The sequence below is a fragment of the Macaca thibetana genome, chromosome 15 (genome assembly GCF_024542745.1).
Source record: "Macaca thibetana thibetana isolate TM-01 chromosome 15, ASM2454274v1, whole genome shotgun sequence".
Lineage (NCBI taxonomy): Eukaryota > Metazoa > Chordata > Mammalia > Primates > Cercopithecidae > Macaca > Macaca thibetana.
This window is the reverse complement of record NC_065592.1, coordinates 60,958,058-60,976,558: the sequence shown is the minus strand read 5'-3', so window position 1 is coordinate 60,976,558 and position 18,501 is coordinate 60,958,058. Positions and strand designations below refer to the sequence as shown.

Below are 18,501 nucleotides of genomic sequence, written 5' to 3'. Positions count from 1 at the left end.
ATATAGGGGAACAATAAGGAATTTGTTGCAAAAGCTAAGTAACAGCCATAAACTTCCACCACTTTAACATTCCACCAAGTCCTGTAAAATGTGCCTACAATGGGTTATGCCAAGGACCTGGAAGCATTATAAAGTCTATAGAAATAAACTTAAACATATAATTATTTTGTCAAAAATATAATTGGAAACAAATATGCCCATGATTAAAATATGAATCCAATATTCCAATGGACATGAATTTTAATGTCTTAGAATTCAGAAAGATTTGGTGAGGAATGATTTGAATGACTGATTTTCATTTAAAAAATTAATATGAAAGTGTAAAATGATGTTTCCTTTTTCTTTCAATACACCATGGTAATAAATAAAAACATTCAAAATGTCTCTCCTTGTTAAAGATGAATAAACTTCAAAGCCTATTGAAAGACTAGATACAAGGTGCAAAGGCCTTAGATCTGCAATGTAAAAGGAAAGGCACCCTACCACCTCTTAGTCAGATGGAAACTCATCTCTTCCTCCCTCCTTTTACCGTGTCTTAACATATTCCCTAAAACATTAAGAGAGGGGAGATTAAATCAATTCCTAGAGAAAGGAAGAAATATTTAAATTCAAATTACTTTGACTGGTTGCTGGGTAATTATCCCACAATCATGGCCCTTCCGCAAAGAAGGAATCTCAGAGAACAATGAAGTACTGACGAGGACAGCCCAGGGTGCAGGAGTACCCACTTTACAATCCAGTTTAAAGAAATACACTGGGATGGACAGAAGGGGTAGAAATGATCTAAGAAAGAAGTGTGGTAATGAAAGCTCACATTTTGGAAGCAAAGCCTTTTGATGATTTGTTTGAATAATCTTCATGATCATGAAATATTTGAGATAGTAGAAAAAAGTTTGAGAAGAATAGGTATCTTCACCAATATGGAAGGAGTAGAAGATAAACTGTTTAGAGACACTTAAAGAACAATTTGGAATATGGAATACTCAGTAAGTCAAGGGGGCCAGGGTGACTTCACGAAGCAGAATTTAACTGATAAGTTAAATCTACACAATTGTAATCGGAATCTCCAAAATTTCTTGATCATATACCATTATCAGATAGAGTCTTGCTCTGTTGTTGCCCAGGCTGGAGTGCAGTGGTGTGACCATAGCTCCCTGCAACCTCAAACTCCTGGGCTCAAGCAATCCTCCTGCCTCAGCCTCCCAAGTAGTTGGGACTATAGGAAAGCACTATGACGCCCAGATAATTATGAAAGAAAAAAAATTTTTTTTAGAGGCCAAGATCTTGCTATATTGCCCAGACTGGTCTCGAACTCCTAGCCTCAAGTGTTCCTCCCACCTGAGCCTCCCAAAGTGCTGAGATTATAGGTGTGAGCCACTGTTCCCAGACTATCTACTTATGTATCTGTGTGCTACTGTCAACCATTATATAAACATGGACTAATTTCTTCCCTCTTTTAAAAAAGATAACAAATAGAAGTCTTAATATTTTTTTTTTTGCATCCCAAATAATTATCTTGTGCACCCCACTGGAACATTAGCACAAACTTTTAAAAATGAATTCTTTCAATGCCTCTCACAGAATTGATATGCTATATGGAACGTATTAATATATTTTACCCAACCTCTTCAGTTAACCTCTCTAATCCTGGAAGTTGTAAGATCCTTGAGGACAGGATTCACCTCTGTGCCTTCCATGGTCCCTAACTGTGGCTACTTAAAATGCAATTAAGAGGCCTGGGTGAGTGAGAGCACCCAGGCAGAACAGAACTGTGTGCTTCTGTGTCAGTTACCAGAGCTCCTCAGCTGCTTGTGCCACTGGGTAAATTAATAGTAATGGTGATTATTTAAGTCTACCTCTTAAAGGACTAATTAATCTTTCTTATTAAGTACGTACATAGAAGACGGTAATCCTTATCTTACAAATGGAGAAAGAGAGGCAAGAAGGGCCTCAGGCTATTCCTGTACTTAGGATACTAAGCACCAGTGTTAATTCATTTAATTTAGGAATTAACAACCCAACTACCACTGCTATCTCTTGCCTTCCCCTGAAAAATCCAGATGTTCTTAATTTACTTTGTTGTACCATTTTAGTAATTCTCACAATTGCTAATGAACAATTTTGATACGCCAATCAAACACAATCTGCTAGTGGTGTTCTGGCATTAGTCACACAAATTTCCTTTGACTAGTAAAGAACGCAATATGCATTCATCTATTAAGTCTTGGTTGCCTTACTTCTTTTAAGGAACGTGCCTAAGACAGAAGGTGTTCAACCATTTTGCTTCCCTAAGCCACACTGGAAGAAGAACTATCTTAGGCCACACATAAAATACACTAATACTAACGACAGCTGATGAACTAAAACAAACAAACAAACAAAAAACTCAAATGTTTTAAGAAAGTTTAAGAATTTGTGTTGGACTACATTCAAAGCTGTCCTGGGCCACTTGTGCTCTGCGAGCTGTGGGTTGGGCAAGCCTGGAAGATGTGATTTTTTAAAAAGGTCCATCAAATGCTGATGTGGAACAAACTACAGAATACTATGTAGCAAATGAGGCAGATTTCAGTAATAATGTGTGCCAAGTGTTATATATATATAATATCTCATCGAATCCTCACAATTATAGGTATTATAAACACATACTCCTCCTTTTAACACAGGAGGACCCTGAGGCTGATGGAGTTGGGACAATTTGTCCAAGGCCACATAGCCAGCAAGTGGCAGAGCTAAGATACGAACTCAGACGGTTGGGCTCCAGAGCCTTCCTAAGTGTTGGGGAAATGAGAAAGTGGCATTTTCCTTGCAGTGACCTGTGAGGAAGCTGCAGATAACACAACTTCAAATATAGTAAAAAACAGTTCACGTACATTAAGAACTGTTTATGAGCTCTGACTTCCAATGGAGGTGAGAAAATAGTGGCAAGTGATTGTTGTGAATTTAGAATGAAAGCTTTTATTTGTGTTCATTTTGTACAAAAAACTAGTATCTGGGAGTAGAGAAAGTTACAGAGGCTATTTTGTCTCTTCCAGCATCATTATTTAGACTCAGTTACTATTGTCATGATTTACTATTATTATTTCTGTCTCTTGAAGGTCACAGAGGCACTTTTTATGCCTTCAGAACGGCACAGATTTAAGTAAAACTGCAAATGAGTTGCTCCATATATCAAGTTGACTTGTATTAAGGAGTCGATAGCTCAGTAATAGGTGGGGGAAAAAAAGGGGCCCCCTGGTGGTCCCCGTTATCACTGCGGTCATGATACATTATTCTATATTTAGTTTATTTGGAAGTTCGGGTGGGCTCAGTCTTTATTTCTGACACTTCAAGGAACTAGTGCTATTTCTTTGTTTCAGGGAAAGAACAAGCTCAAAAAATGAAAATAATCACTCTTGGTATTTAAAGCTTCAGTGAGACAGTGTGAATGGCAAGTTTTGAATAAAGAAAATTCATTCATTCATTTAACAGTAATTATTTGATAATATTTATTGCACACTTATATATGGCCAAGGATTCTTTTAGGTTCCTAGGATTTAGGTGTGGCCCAAACTTGACAAAAATATCTGTCCTTATGGAACCTGTATTTCAGAATAAATATGTTATATCATTAAATTAACTAGATAGAAAGGGTAGGTACTCATTATTTGATCACTTAAAATTAAGTGTTACACTTAAGAATATACTTAAGAGGATTACCTGTGGCCTAATCATTACTTTTGTAATCACGCTTTATCACACATTTATTAATTCTAGATTTAGCATCTATTCTTGTTTGGAGAGAAGCTGGCAAAGACTATAAAAGTATAAAGAACAAGCTTGTGTCTATAAAATTATAAACAACACATACATTAATAGAATTCATTGAGCAAAGGGCATTAGATATTTAAAATGCATTTTAAAACTGATATAATTGAAGGTGTAATTTAATTTTAGATAATATTAACAGTAAGAATTTTTTTTTGCTAATCTTTTATTTTAAAAAAAGACGAGATTTTTTAAAAAAGAAACCCTGAATCTCAAAGAGAACAAAACCATCAATTTGAATGTAATATAGTGATTTTGATATATATAACTTTTCATATTTACAGTTTTCTAGCTACAAACTGTGCAGTCTCATTAATATAGCAGATTAATTCTTCACCACGTTTAACTTCTAATCTCAGAAATTTCAATGATACTATATCAGTACCTGACTCCAAAAGGACTCTGGCACAATTTCCATGTAGGTAGAAAAATACAGACGCCAGATTTGCTGAATTTAGCTTTGGAATTTCCAGGAAGCAAAACATCATATAAACCCAATTTAAATATTTAATGATATAAATGCAAACCTAAGTAAACTTGGGGAAAAATAAAGGGCACAAATATCAAGCATATAATATTTTCCGTTGAAAATGCACTGATAATGAGAACCAGGCTCACTCCTTGATCGCTCTTTTTTCTCAAGAGAGGCCAAGAGGAAGCTAAATTCATTCATGTCACGAAGATGAGTTATAAAAGTGGAACGCAGCAAGTTCGTTTCAAGCACTGCCTGGCTACTTCCACATTCCATTCCCACGGTGTGTCCCCTCCTCCCCACTTCCTCCCTTGTTCATTCTTTTGTATTATTTGTCTCATCTTTATCTTTTTCACTATTGAGCACTCTTCTGAGGGCAGAGACCATGTCTATTCATTTCATATTATTCCACAGTACCTAGCATAGTGGTGCTCGATGCTCAGTAAATGCATGTTTAATAATAAATAAGTTAAATCAGATCTTATATATTTTTAATGAGCCCATATGCTCATCCATAATGAGACTGGAGGTAAATAGCTTCTTCTCAGTCCAACACTGAATTGTCTCACTTTCCTCTTGGCATTTGATACTGCCAGTGACCCACTGCTTCTTGAATCAGTCTCCTCCCAGGTATCTGGGATGTGTGCTCTGACCAGGCTACTGTTTCCTCATTCCTGTGGAAATGCAACAATATCAAACCCCCCCTCTTTGAACTCCTGTGTTACTTAAAGTCATCATTTCACAATGCTCCCGATTGCTTGTGTTTGCCATTTTGCCTGCTTCGTTGGACTTGTAAGCTCCTTGAGTGAGGGGGTTTCACATATTATACATCTTTATACTTCCTATTTTGCCCACCAGTGTGCTGCCACCCCACAGATGCTCTGCAAATACAGAAGTTTTGATTGCTGATTACAAGTGGTGAGACTAGAGCTTTGAAAGGAAGAAGGATTCTCAAACATGCAGGAAACTCACCAAGAGGCACAAAAGAATTGAGGTGACTGGGTCCTGTGTTGGGGCCTACAGCAGGGTCAGCGGAAACTATTTGACTAATACAGAGTGGGTGGCGTCATTAAAAAATTCTCTGGCTTCGTCCCTGAGACCCTGTGCCCAGACACTGTTGTATCGGTCCTTTAACCTGAGAGAGCCAGTCTTTCTTTTGGTGGTCCAATCGGCCCTGTACTACTAATGGCTGAGGTGAGTGCAGTAGGGGTCCTCTGTTTCGGCTGGTGAAAGGGTTGAATGGATTAGGCCCACCATGCAGTGAAGTGGAGAACGTGGCAGGAAGAAACAGTTCCACTGGGTGTTGACCATGATACATCTGGCCACCCTGGAAGACAGAGTACATGGTAAGGACTAGGAGTCCCATTAGTGGGGCTTGACATGAGGACAGTTACCTTCTCAATTGTCCCTGGGGTTGATGCAGTTTAGGGTAGAGTGAGTCAAATTAAAATTCAAACTTACCCTCAACATCTCAGCTCACTCCCTTCACCCCATCTGCCATCCTTTGCTCTCACAGGGAGTCCAGGCAAATTGTCATTTTATCTGTGCTCAGCTGGGATATTACCATGTTATTCCCTCTTGCTCCATTTGCCAAATATCCTCCTTCATGGCATTTAAAAAATCACCCATTCATTCTTCATCACATGTTTAATGAGCATCTTATATGTGCTATGTTTTTCTAGATGCAGGGATAAAACAGTGACCAAAATAGCCCAAATGCTTGCTTTCACGGAGTGTATATTCTAACCTGAATCTCATTTCCAAGACACATTCTTCCAATTAAGTAGCAACAGCAGCAGTTAATATACAAAATCTTTGCTGACCTTTATCGAGCACTAACTACAGTTGAAATACTGGGCTAAATGCTCATTCATAATCCCAGGTGGGATTATGGCAGGTATTATTAGGAAACATTTTAAATAACTTTTTATTTGGAAATAATTATAGATTCACAGGTAGTTGTAAAAAAATGTATAGAGTGGTCCCATACACCCTTTACCTAACCTCCTCCAGTGATAACATCTTGCACAACTATAGTACAATATTAAAACTAGGAAGTTGCCATTGGTACAGTCTATGGAACTCATTCAGATTTCACCAGTTATATGTGCACCTATTTGTGCTTGTGCATAGTGTGTGTGTAGTTCTAAGAAGTTTAATTATATGTGTAGCTTCATGTAACCACCACTGCAATCAAGATAATTAACTATAACATCATCACAAGACTCTCTTGTGCCACCCCTGTCTACACCCATTCCCACCCCTGCCTGCTAATCCTTGGTAACTACTAATCTGTTACTAATTTCTATAATTTCATAAATGTTACATAAATGGAAAAATGTCATATGTATACTTTTCAGGTTTGCTTTTTCCATTTAGTATAATTTCCTTAGGGTCTAAGTTATTGTATGTATCAACAGTTTGTTCCTTTTTATTTAGTAATATTTCAAGGTATGGCTATACCATAGTTTAATGACCTGCATGTTGAAAGGCATTTGGATAGTTTACCGTTTTGGGCTATTGTCACGAAAGCTGCTATGAATATTCATGTACAAGTTTCTGTGTAAACATGTCCAATTTTATATGCCCAAGAGTACAATTGCTGGATCATACAGTAAGACCATGTTTTGTTTTAAAAAACTGCCCAACTATTTTCCAGAGCGCTATAGCATTTTACATTCTTCTCAGCAATGTGTGCATGATGAAGTGTTTCTGCTTTCTAGTAGCATTTGATATTATCACCATTTTGAAATTTTATTCATTCTAAAGGTGCAGTGATATCTCATTGTGGTATCATAGATGTTTATTTTCATTTTTATTTTTGTAAAGACAGCATCTCACTATGTTGCCCAGGCTGGTCTTGAACTCCTGGGCTCAAGTAATGCTCCCACCTCAGCCTACTGAATAGCTGGGGTTACAGGTGATCAACTTTATTGTAGTATTAGCATGAATTTCTGTAATGGCTTATAATGTTGAACATCTTTTCGTGTGCTTATTTGCCATTTGTGTATCTCTTCAGTGAAATGTTTGTGTATGTATTTTTCCATTTTCTAATTGGATTGTTTGCTTCTTTAATGTTACATTTTGTGAGTTCCTTGTATATTCTAGATATAAGTCCTTTGTCAGATATGTGGTCTGCAAATATTTTCCCCCTTCTTTAATGTGTACTTTCACTCTCTAAAAATGGTTTTAGACAGAGCAAAAGTTTTTAATTTTGATGAGGTTAAACTTCATCAAATTTTCCTTTTATGGATCAGTTTTAGGTAGCAAGTCTAAGAACTCCTGTAATAGTGAAGAACTTAGTGAACTTAGTGAACACTCCTAGTGTTCCGTGTTGAAGATTTTCTAATTTTTTTCCTAGATGTTTTATAATTGTATGTCAAGGTCCATTTTTTGCCTATGGCTTTTCCATTGGTATTATGCCATATATTTATCTGTACCTCAATGGATGCAAATATACCCATTTTAAAGATCGGGGTAAAAGGCTGAGTGAGGTTAACTAACTCACCCACAGCAATACAGGTAGTATGAGGTACTGGGACTGAAATGCAGGCAACCTAACTTGAAACCACAGCCTCTTTTTTTTTTTTTTTTTTTTTTTTTTTTTGAGACAGAGTTTTGCTCTTGTTGCCCAGGCTGGAGTGCAATGGTGCAATTTCAGCTCACCACAATCTCCACCTCCTGGGTTCAAGCAATTCTCCTGCTTCAGCCTCCTGAGTAGCTGCGATTACAGGCATGTGCCACTATGCCAGGCTAATTTTGTATTTTTAGTAGAGATGGGGTTTCTCCATGTTGGTCATGGCTGGTCTCAAACTCCCGACCTCAGGTGATCCGCCCACCTCAGCCTCCCAAAGTGTTGGGGTTACAGGTGTGAGCCACTGCACCCGGCCAAAACCACAGCCTCTTAATGACTTTATTTGCCTGCTCTAAGGCATATATCTCTCTTTGCATTCCCCAAGTAAACATAAAACACACTGAATTCACCCTCTATGTGGGACAGAACAAAATGTATTCAGAAAATAGAAGTCATCTAATCTTTATGGAACTATTTAGGGAAACCTGGAGCTTTAATCATTAGCATTGCTTTGAACAAAACTACATGATTTAAAAAATAAATGATTATTTTCAATGTCATGCATCTTTCTAATCTTGTTAATACAAGAGTTATCTAATCTTACAAAGTATAAGATACAAAAATAGAGATGAAATTGAGATCTACCATTAAGTAAGGTTACCACCCAATTTTTGCTGATGAAGTAGTAATGGATTGATGATGCTGGAGATTTACCCTTAAAATAAAAATTCTGGTTCCAGACAGTAGCTGTGGTCTCCTAGGACATATCTTATCTGTTATCTGTCAATAGAGCAACGGAAATTGTGCACTATTGAAAACAGATGTAGCCTCACAGTCAGAGAGATGGAAAAGATGTGCTCTGGAAGTCCTCACTGCATTACTGTCAAATGAAGCCAGGAGGTACTGATATTATATATTATAGTCAGCACCAACTTCTTGGCCAAATGTTCAGCACTATTTTCATTGTTGGAATTAAAAATCTGTTCTAGAATTAGGGGAAAAATGACATGAGCAATATCCCATTAAAAAGGTTTTTTTCTTAGTTACTGCTGGCTCTGAAATTTTGGCTTTAGCCAATAGAAACTTCTCAAGATGGTTCTGGTGGGCATTTTGTTTTGTAGCAGGTCCCATGGCATAAGCTTATCACCCAGAGAGCATCTTAAATGTTGTTAATAATCATACAATACTGCATAATATTATCACTGAAAGTTTACTACTTACTAAATTATAGGAACGTTGGATATCTTTGGAAAGGGTTTAATTAACTTACAAAAAAAAATATACTGGACCTATGGGAAAATGACACTTGCCAATGAAAGAAAATCCAGTTCCGAAGTGAAAGACTGTGCTTATGTTGACATTTCTCTCAAAATAATGAGTTTTCATTCTCCAAGTTCTTATAATGAAAAATTTAAAACATACGAAAAGCTCAGAATAGCCAGAGTTCCACCATTAGATTCATTTTTTAACATTTTCTATGTTGGCTTTATCAATACGTCTATATTAATAATTCTTTATGAGTAATTTTAAAGTAAACTGCAGATGCCACGACATCTTTGCCTTTAAACATTTCATATGTTTATCTTCTCAGGATATGGACATTCTTCTATATAGTCATAACAACCGTGTGTGCACGTTTTGTATGTATGCAATAGGTGACTTCTTGCCTTAGCAGGTTAACATCTACTACTGGTGTTTATTTTTTGACATGGGTAATCTTCTTGGTGTTTACACTTTTGTCCCCATGGTTAGTTATTAAATACATGTAATACAGAGTATCTGTTTTATTTGTTAAGATCTCCTCCCTTCCGTACTTTGCAACCAACCCCTGAGGGCAAATCAACAAAAGTCATTTAGTTCATTAAAAACAAAATTGCTCTAGACAAAAGTACCCATTTGCTGACTGCTCTTTGGTATTGGCTGGGCATGGTGGCGGGTGCCTATAATCCCAGCTACTCAGGAGGCTGAGGTAGGAGAATAATCACTTGAACCCAGGAGGCAGAGGTTGCAGTGAGCCAAGATCACATCACAGCACTCCAGCCTGGGCGACAGAGTGAGTAAAGACAAGGTTTCACCATGTGGTCACGAACTCCTGATCTCAAGTGATCCACCTGCCTCGCCTCTCAAAATGCTGAGATTACAGGTGTTAGCCATGATGACTGGCCAGTGCTAGGGTTTTTAATTTGGAAACTATAGTCTGAATTTAGGTGGGGGGACAGTTTGTGAAATTTCTGACACTGTCAAGTTTTGTGTGTAAATAAACTTTTAGGAGGCAGGGGGAAGAGTGTCCATAACTTTCATCAGAGTCTTAAAAGTATTAAGAATCACTGATTTAAGGCTTTCAAAATACCCTTTGGAAGCTGGAAGATATTATTTGGAATATTATTGGGAAAAATTATTTGGAATATCTTCCAGCATCCAAAGGGTATGTATCTTGAAAGCCTAAATAATATCCAAATAACACTAATAGTGTTAGTATCAAATGCTAACTGATGGAGAGGAGGAATTCCAAAAGGACCCATGTAGCCCATCCAATTGACAGCCTGGTGCCACTGAAATGGGTTCTGGCACAGGCAAAGAACAGAGCAGAAGGCAGCACAAAGTATTTTACTCACACTGACAAGTTCTCAATTAGTTCAAGCTCTTCAGGAAAAAGATCTGAATGTCACTGCAGGTGGTCCAACTCTATTCAGTGGGCAGAGACTGGGCAGGGTGCCGGAGGTCTGCTCTGGGTATCAGGCACCAATGTTGCCCAACTGTGTTTGTTCTAACCGTTGCCCCTCTGTAGGCTTTGGTAGACTTGAGGGTGGTTTACATCTGTGATTGCATTCACCTTGAAAAAACGCACAAGGGGGAAGCAGAAAAACCCAAAACAAATGAGAAAAAGTCTCCTTTTTACCTGACTGGTCATTTTGGAAATGGGTACACTTCCTTGTAAATACCAAAGGAAATAAAGGCATGGAGAAGTACCAGGCACAGTGTGTGGTGTTTTACATAGTTGTTTCCTAGTTTTAGAACGATCAGTATCTCCTTAGCATCCTTGTTTCACAACTGGAAGGAAGTGAAGCTCAAAGTGATGGAGCAACCGGATGGCATAAAGTCAGCGTTTACTCAGTGAGCAGGGCTGAGGTTAGAAACTGTGTTGGTAAAATGCCGTTTCCCATCACACTTTGTTGTTTTATAAATATGTGGTGGGAGAGGATAGGTGTGGAATACACAAATGCAAAAGAACAATCAACCAGTGAAGTCCACCTGTACTGGGGGGTAGTTTGCTTGCTGTGCTTTATTTTGTGCTAGCTTCTGTTGAAAAATGTACAGTGAGAGAGAAATCAATAACACTTAGCATTCAAATTACTTGATTTAAATGCATAATTCATTTAATATTTATAGCTCCATAAGGATTCTCAATCCATTTTACTGCTGGAGAAAGACAGGCTCAGCAAGAAGAGTAAATAGCCCAAGGCCTCAGATGCAATACCTTGTAAAGTTGGGGGCCATACCCAGGGCTGTTTCGTCCCTGCAGGCCTGAGGTTATAGGTCAGGTGAGATTGGAGAATTGTTAACCTCTGTGTGGGCACAGACTTTCAGACCACTGGAGAGCAATGAGTTGGAGAAAAAGGTTATTTTCCTCCAATTGAGCCCTCTTTATAGTCAGTGCACACATTCTTGACTGGTTTTACAGGAAATCAAATTTTAGTAAGTTGAATTTACCTTTATTGCCAATGGATATTCATTTGGCAGATGATTCTAATACTTTCTTTCTACCTGCTCTCTCTACTGAATAAAAAATCCACAAATAAGCATTTAAACATCCTGGGAGATCTAAGGGAATTTCTATTTTGTTTGTTGTTTTTGTAATGGAATAATTATTTCCCAATGAGTTAGATTGTGACATTTTTATTTCTAATATTAAATATTAAAAATGGAGTATAATTCAAAAGGGTAAAGCTACAGGACGACACTCAGAATAAGGGGAAATATTTTAAAGAGTCATGACTCTACCGATGACTAGTTGTGTGGCCCTCACTAGTTACTGGAGGGCTCTAAGCCTCAGTACCTACACATATAAAACATGGATGACAGCTATCTCAGAGGGTTGTTTAATCATCAGATTAAATAAGATGACATATATAAAATTCTTGGATCCCTACAGGCACTCAATAAACAGATACAAGAAAATAAAATAAGAATCTCCAACTGGAGCAATTAGCTATTTAAACTTGGAGATGGCAGGTAGCCAAATTAGAATTTCTACCTCTGAACAAATCCTGAATCGCTCTGAAGCTTAGGACAACAATTTCAGTTTATTTCAGTTTCACATAAATATCAAGAACAGGGCAAGTCAATCATTATCATCCCAGATGGGAACATAATCTGCTTCAATTTCTCCATGGTCTTATCAAATGATCACTATTCTGCAGTTGCAAGTTCCCCCCCGCCCCCAACACAAAGATTCTCTCCCACAGATCTTCATTCCCTTTCCTCCTCCATAATAACTTTGTTAAAAAGTACCACTTTATTATAGGTAATTGAGTGGATTTTCTAACTTTATTAGTTAATTGTGGTAGTTTGCAAAATGGCTGCAATTCTTCTCTTCCTTATAATGAAGTCCTTTTGCAATGGTGACTTCTCAGGTCCCTCTATCAGTAGGTAAAGTTTGTTTTCCTCCCCCTTGTTTTAGATTAATCTTGTGACTTGCTTTGACCAACAGAATATGGTAGAATTTCTCAGCTTAGTCCTCAAGAAGCCTTGCATGCCTCCAGAAAGTCCTTATACTTCTGCCCAGCTGCCATCTGAACAAGCCTGGGGTGCCCTGCCAGCTGCCCCCCACCATGCCAGCCATCATCTGGTCAGAGGACAGAACTTACCACTGAACAGGGAGGCAGGTATGTTGGGGCTGTGTATGTGCATGGGACACACCCAGGTGTTTTTCTTACCAATAATCTTGTATGGACATAAGGGTCATATTGGTAATATCTGGATAACCTATTGCCATCTGTAATGACGACAGCATTTTGCCTTAGCAATTCCCAGTCTCACATAGGGAAACTGAGATAGACACATCTCCTCTAATATAAAAGCTTAACTAAGGTGAGAGCCAATGGTTTATAAGCTCTGCGGAATTCATTTATTCACAATGTTATATTCACAGAGGAAGTAAACCAACCTTTAAAACATAAGGCATAGTAGAGGCAGGAAAGACTAAGAGAAAGAAAACGGTTTTTTGTTAACTTGGAAAACCTACAAATATTTATTCTGTTAATCAAGCCCCAAACCATACGCCCTCTTAAAAATATGCTTGTGAATGGATTTCTAAGATCCTTCATGCTTCAGCATAGTAACTTGAGTTTATTAGATGAATGAAGAAATTAAAACTGCCTGGTTCTTTCAGTTGATAACCTAATAAATAAGGAAAACCTTTTTTCTCTGTTGAAATCACAAAATAAAATTATGACCATAACATATTTAAGCAGTCAAAAAGCATTATGTCTTATACAATTTTAATCTGCCTGGAACCTTTCCATGAAAGCATCATCAGTTTTATCTAAAAAATGGCTCTCCTGCTGTTATTAATCCATGTGCCTTGCTGAGTACTCACTGCATAAAGAAGAGCAGATTCATTTGGAAAATAAGTTGAATCTTTATCTTTTCATATATTAAAGTTGGGTGCCTTTCTCTCTGTACTGCTACAAAAAACACCTTCATATTACTTGGGTTTAAGTTGTTTAAAAAATTTTGAAAGCATAAACTAATATTTATGTTCTCTGACCATAAAAGCTACACAAGTTGACTGGAAAGTATAGGCCTTGATAAGGGGTTGGCAGAGCCAGGACAAGGATGAGATGAATGCCTCACTTTGTCTCCTGGACAAAATTTAAGGCGGTACCAAAAAACTCAGTATTATAGATAAATGACATAATGCAATATTTCAAAAAATAAAAATTAGTGCAAAATAAAATCTACAATGAACAAAATGTCAAGATTTTAAGTAAAGACAGCTCTTACCTTGCACTTGAATCTTCCCTACTCACCTTACCCTAATCCTGGCCCTGGTTTCAATAAAACTTTATTTATAAGAATAAGCAGCTGGTTCATGAGCTGTAGTTTGCTAATTTGTTTCTTTAAATATTACATTCAAATATTTATCTTGATGACCAAGATTTTGGGTAGCCCCTTAAATTTTGTGCCTGAGTGCCATCCTCACCTTACCCTAATTCCAGTCCTGGGTGTTACATTCTATTCCAAGTTCAAATGGTAAGCTAATGAAAGTTTTAAAGCAAATGACTGATAGGATTTAAGTTATAAAAGTGGGCTTTGGTTGCTGTGTAGTTTGGCGGGGGATCTAAAGTGGGGACTGGGAGAATAGTTAGGAGGCTGATGATCAGTCTAGTGATTTTGCTCTGGTTCAGACCAAGTCACCAAAGACCACTCAGATGTAAAGATGGTGGCCACGTCCCTGTCTGCATATCTATGTGACATCTTAGCATGTGGCTTACTCCTGTTGATTCTCTCATGGTTGTCCTTCTACTTTACCAACTTTTCAGTCTTGGGAACTCTGCCCTCTTGTGTTCTCACACAATCCCTTGGCCTTACATTCCATCAGCATAATCTCTAGTTCTGAATTTATCTCCTTCAGATATGCATATCCAATTCCAATTGCCAACTCACCATTTCCGTTCAATGTCTCGTGGGCATAACAAACTTAACAAAACCAAAGTTCACTTTCAAAGATGTCTTTCTCTCTGTGCTGTTGCAATTAGTTCAATCACAAATTTAGATATTACAAAACATCTTCACATTTCTTTTTTAATTTAAGTTGCTTAAACTTTTTTTTTTTTTTTGAGATGGAGTCTGTTGCCCAGGCTGGAGTGCAGTGGTGTGATCTCAGCTCACTGCAACCTCCGCCTCCTGAATTCAAGCGATTCTCCTGTCTCAGCCTCCCAAGTAGCTGGGACTACAGGCGCGTGCCACCATGCCTGGCTAATTTTTGTAGTTTTAGCAAAGACAGGGTTAAACGTCTCTGAATACTTAACATACATATGTTTAGACTATGAAAGCAACACATGTTTACTGGAAATTATGTCTGTTCCCGAACCTGTTACTCTTCCATCTATCTTCCAGTAGAGAATGGCACTACCATTCTACTCAGCTGTTCAAGCCAAAAAATTACTGCTTATTGTTTTCTTCTCCTTTTCTCCTACATCCAATCCACCAGCAAATCCCGTCAATTTTGCCAAAATGTGCCTTCATTTTTCTTTAAATAAAATCAGCATCAACCTCAGTAGGCCTACTAAGGGGATAGCTTGCACACATTAGGGTAGGTCTGACTCAGTGGAAGGAGCAGTCGTTGGGAGGGAGGGGAAGTGTGAGTAGGAGTGTTAAATTCCCATGTCAGGGTATAGGGAGAGACTGGCTTGTCTTTGGGGAGGTGAAAGCTGCAGAGTGGAAAGAGCTGGAATACGTCTGGGCCTCTCCAGGGGGGACAGGGACTAGGAGATGTCCCAGCTTTTAGGCTTACACACATATTCTCTCTCATCCTACCAGCTGGGTCTGCACGGCTGGACCTGGAACCAGAGAGGGAAATACTCCAGCAGAACTTAGTAGGTACAGCTAGTTAGTATTAGAGGGAGCAGAGTGATCTCAGTGAAGATGTGCCCAGTCATCAGTCTGAAAGGGGCCAGAGCAGAGAGGGTTGGTGACAAAGCTCAGCTGGAGCTCAGTATGTATGAGTTTAGCATCCATGGCCTGCATAGGGCTGACGACATCAGCTGGCAGTGTACCAAAATCACAGGGTCAATTTTCCAAGCTGAGCATATATACTCCTCTGAAAGCCAAGTTCACTAATGCAGAGGCCACTTAACGAGTAGTTATGCCTACGGGTCCTGCTTACATTGACCAAATAGAGTTTGTTTGATAGATTGCTTTGTTGTTTAATTTGCCTTTGAGAGTGGTTTATATAAGATTGTGACGCTATGACTTTTCATGCAGTGTGACTGCAAGATTCTGCTTCTACAGATAGTATTCTTTTTTTTAAACATATCTGAATGAATTCATCAATCATCTGCCTTATAAAAAATCAGTGAATTTATTCAGTGATAAAAACCAGTAAATTTTAGTTTAGTAACTACTGATTTTGAATGCTCTTTGCATATCAAATATAAGTTGTCATGACCCTATTAATATGAATATTTTATCTAAATGCTACCCATTTTAAAATTATAAATATTTATCTTACTCACACCTGCATTTTACTAAACTCATTCTCTATAGCATAAAAATATTACATATAATCCCTCTTTCCCACTGAACGATCTGCAGAGATCAAAGGAGCCATTGTTCAGGCCAGATGGTTTCATGTTTTTTTTTTTTTTAATCTTGTTCGTATCAAGTATATTTAGCTTATTTTTTGACAAGTCCCTCATATTCCACACTTAATGGGTACCACCATTAAATTTGAATAATTGATTGACATGTACCTAAAATGGCAGCAAATTAAGCATAGATCCTTTGGGGTATATTTTTCTGTATGCAGAGTGTTTGCTATTGATGGGCCAGCAAGTGAGCCTAATCCAGATGTGCCAGACGATGGAGAAGGGCTTATTACCACAGACACTGTATCCAGGATAACAGCCCCAAACTCTCTTCCGTCCTTTGGAGTAGGCAGACTTGTCATGTCTGAGCTCTCTCTCTGTAACATATATTTACTCAAAATAACTGTGAACATCTGTGTATGCCTCTCCAGTCTGCAAAGAACTTGTAATATATCCCTATTAACATGTTGCTTAGGACAGCAGTTGTCAACTTTAAATTTTTTTCTGCAAAACATGAGGGTGACATTGACATGTGTGACACTTGTGCATCGATATACCCATCATGTGATGTGTTTAATCCACAGACTGTAGGATTCAATAGAATTTTACATCTTTGCTTCCTTCCTACTTGAGGAAGCTCATTGGAACTCAACTGAGTGGGACTGAAGGTATTGAGATCACTTGGACACTACCCTTATTTGTAAAAGTAAGTTGATGAAATTGGGCGCTTGAGTCATTGTGAATAATAAACTGCATCTGACACACTTCACAACTAAAGACATTCCTGTTCACTTCAACATCTCAGTTGTGAACTTATAGCTTAGTGAGTAATAGCATCTCCCATTGAAAGGAAAAGATTTACATGTTGAGAATAAGGTGCAGTATTAGAAATGCCGATAGAAGTAATGGCATTTGTGGTGGTGGGGAGAGATGATGCTAGAATTGCTCATTTCTGCTCTCTTCTGGAAGCCAATATATAAAGTTATTAGGACAGTCCAATTCACATGAATGCAGGTAGAAGATTGGCTTCTGAGGGATGAGAACATCCAGCCTAAGTAGATATGTTTGTAATTTTTTTTTCTTTTTTTTAAAATTTAATTATTATTATTATATGTTTGTAATTTTTAAAGGTAACATTTATTGTTTACTAGTGCCTGGCAGGGTCTATGTATTTTACATAGATTTACTCATTGAATAATTATAGTGAACCTATGAGATCAGTTTTGTTTTCATCCCTATGTTACAGATGGGAAAAATGAGGGAAGTGAGAAAGGGAAATATTCAATCACTTGCCCAGTGCGTACGATTGTAAATGAACAAGCTGAGATTTGAACTCAGGCAGTCTAGATTCAAGGTTTGTGCTCTAATTCATCTTGCTGCCCTCTATCTCCAATTCTAGCCTGTTTAAATTTAAATTACAGTCCTCACTGTTTTCCTCACTTGACCTTGGCTTATGTATATTTTCTCTATATTTTTATGTAAGCAATATGCTTGAAACATAAAAAGTTCATTTTTTTAAAAAACAAGACTTTCTCATGTTTTGCGTAATGAATACTTGTAAATATCAGAAAATAAATTCTTTATATAAAATATTTGTTATTATTAATGCTACTTTTTGCATTAAACATTTTCTAGGTGAATGACTATATTAGTATTCTCATTCTGTGATTTCTGAAATCTAAAAGTACATTTACTGGAATAGGGTCTTTTTCATGCATTAAGCATAAATTGGAATTTTTCAGGCTAAATTTGAACAGGCATGAAACTATACAAGGAGAATCAGAAATATACAGTGCTTAAAGGTGAGAAAAAAAAAAAACCACTCTGTTCTTTCTATTTTGCATAGTTTTTTTTAGATGCTCCTCATGTCCACTGGTGAAAAGAATGGTTTAAGTATTCAAGCTCCACACTGCAAAGGTATGGACAGATGGGCAAGTTACCAAGGACATAAAAAATGCTTGGACATTGTAATACACCAGCTCCTAGAGATTACCTTAGTTCCAGTATAAATACAATTTATATTCACATTCATTTGTAAAGACCAAGCTATCTGGAATTTCTGCCATTTTAGGAATATCTTGTATTGGTGACTGATGATTGTAAAATTATTATTATCATTTTAGATTTAAAATTTATTTGCTCTCCATATAGTATGCTACATAGTTATAATTAATATTCGGGGCTATGATTTTGCATATTTTAGTTTGTGAGTTTATGGCTGTAAGAGAAAAATAGGGACATATTTCATATGTTGTAGTAAATTCTTCACATAAACATGGTGCGGTTTTTAAACATCGTGGCAAAAAAAAAATGTGTTTTAAAAACATAGTGGCAATGAA

General features: G+C 37.5%; 1 protein-coding gene across 3 annotated transcripts in view; it reads right to left on the bottom strand.

The window, feature by feature from the left end:
• Positions 1–18,501, bottom strand: part of SLC24A2 (solute carrier family 24 member 2) — a 276,863-nt gene that overhangs the window by 115,629 nt on the left and 142,733 nt on the right. The window lies entirely within an intron of this gene.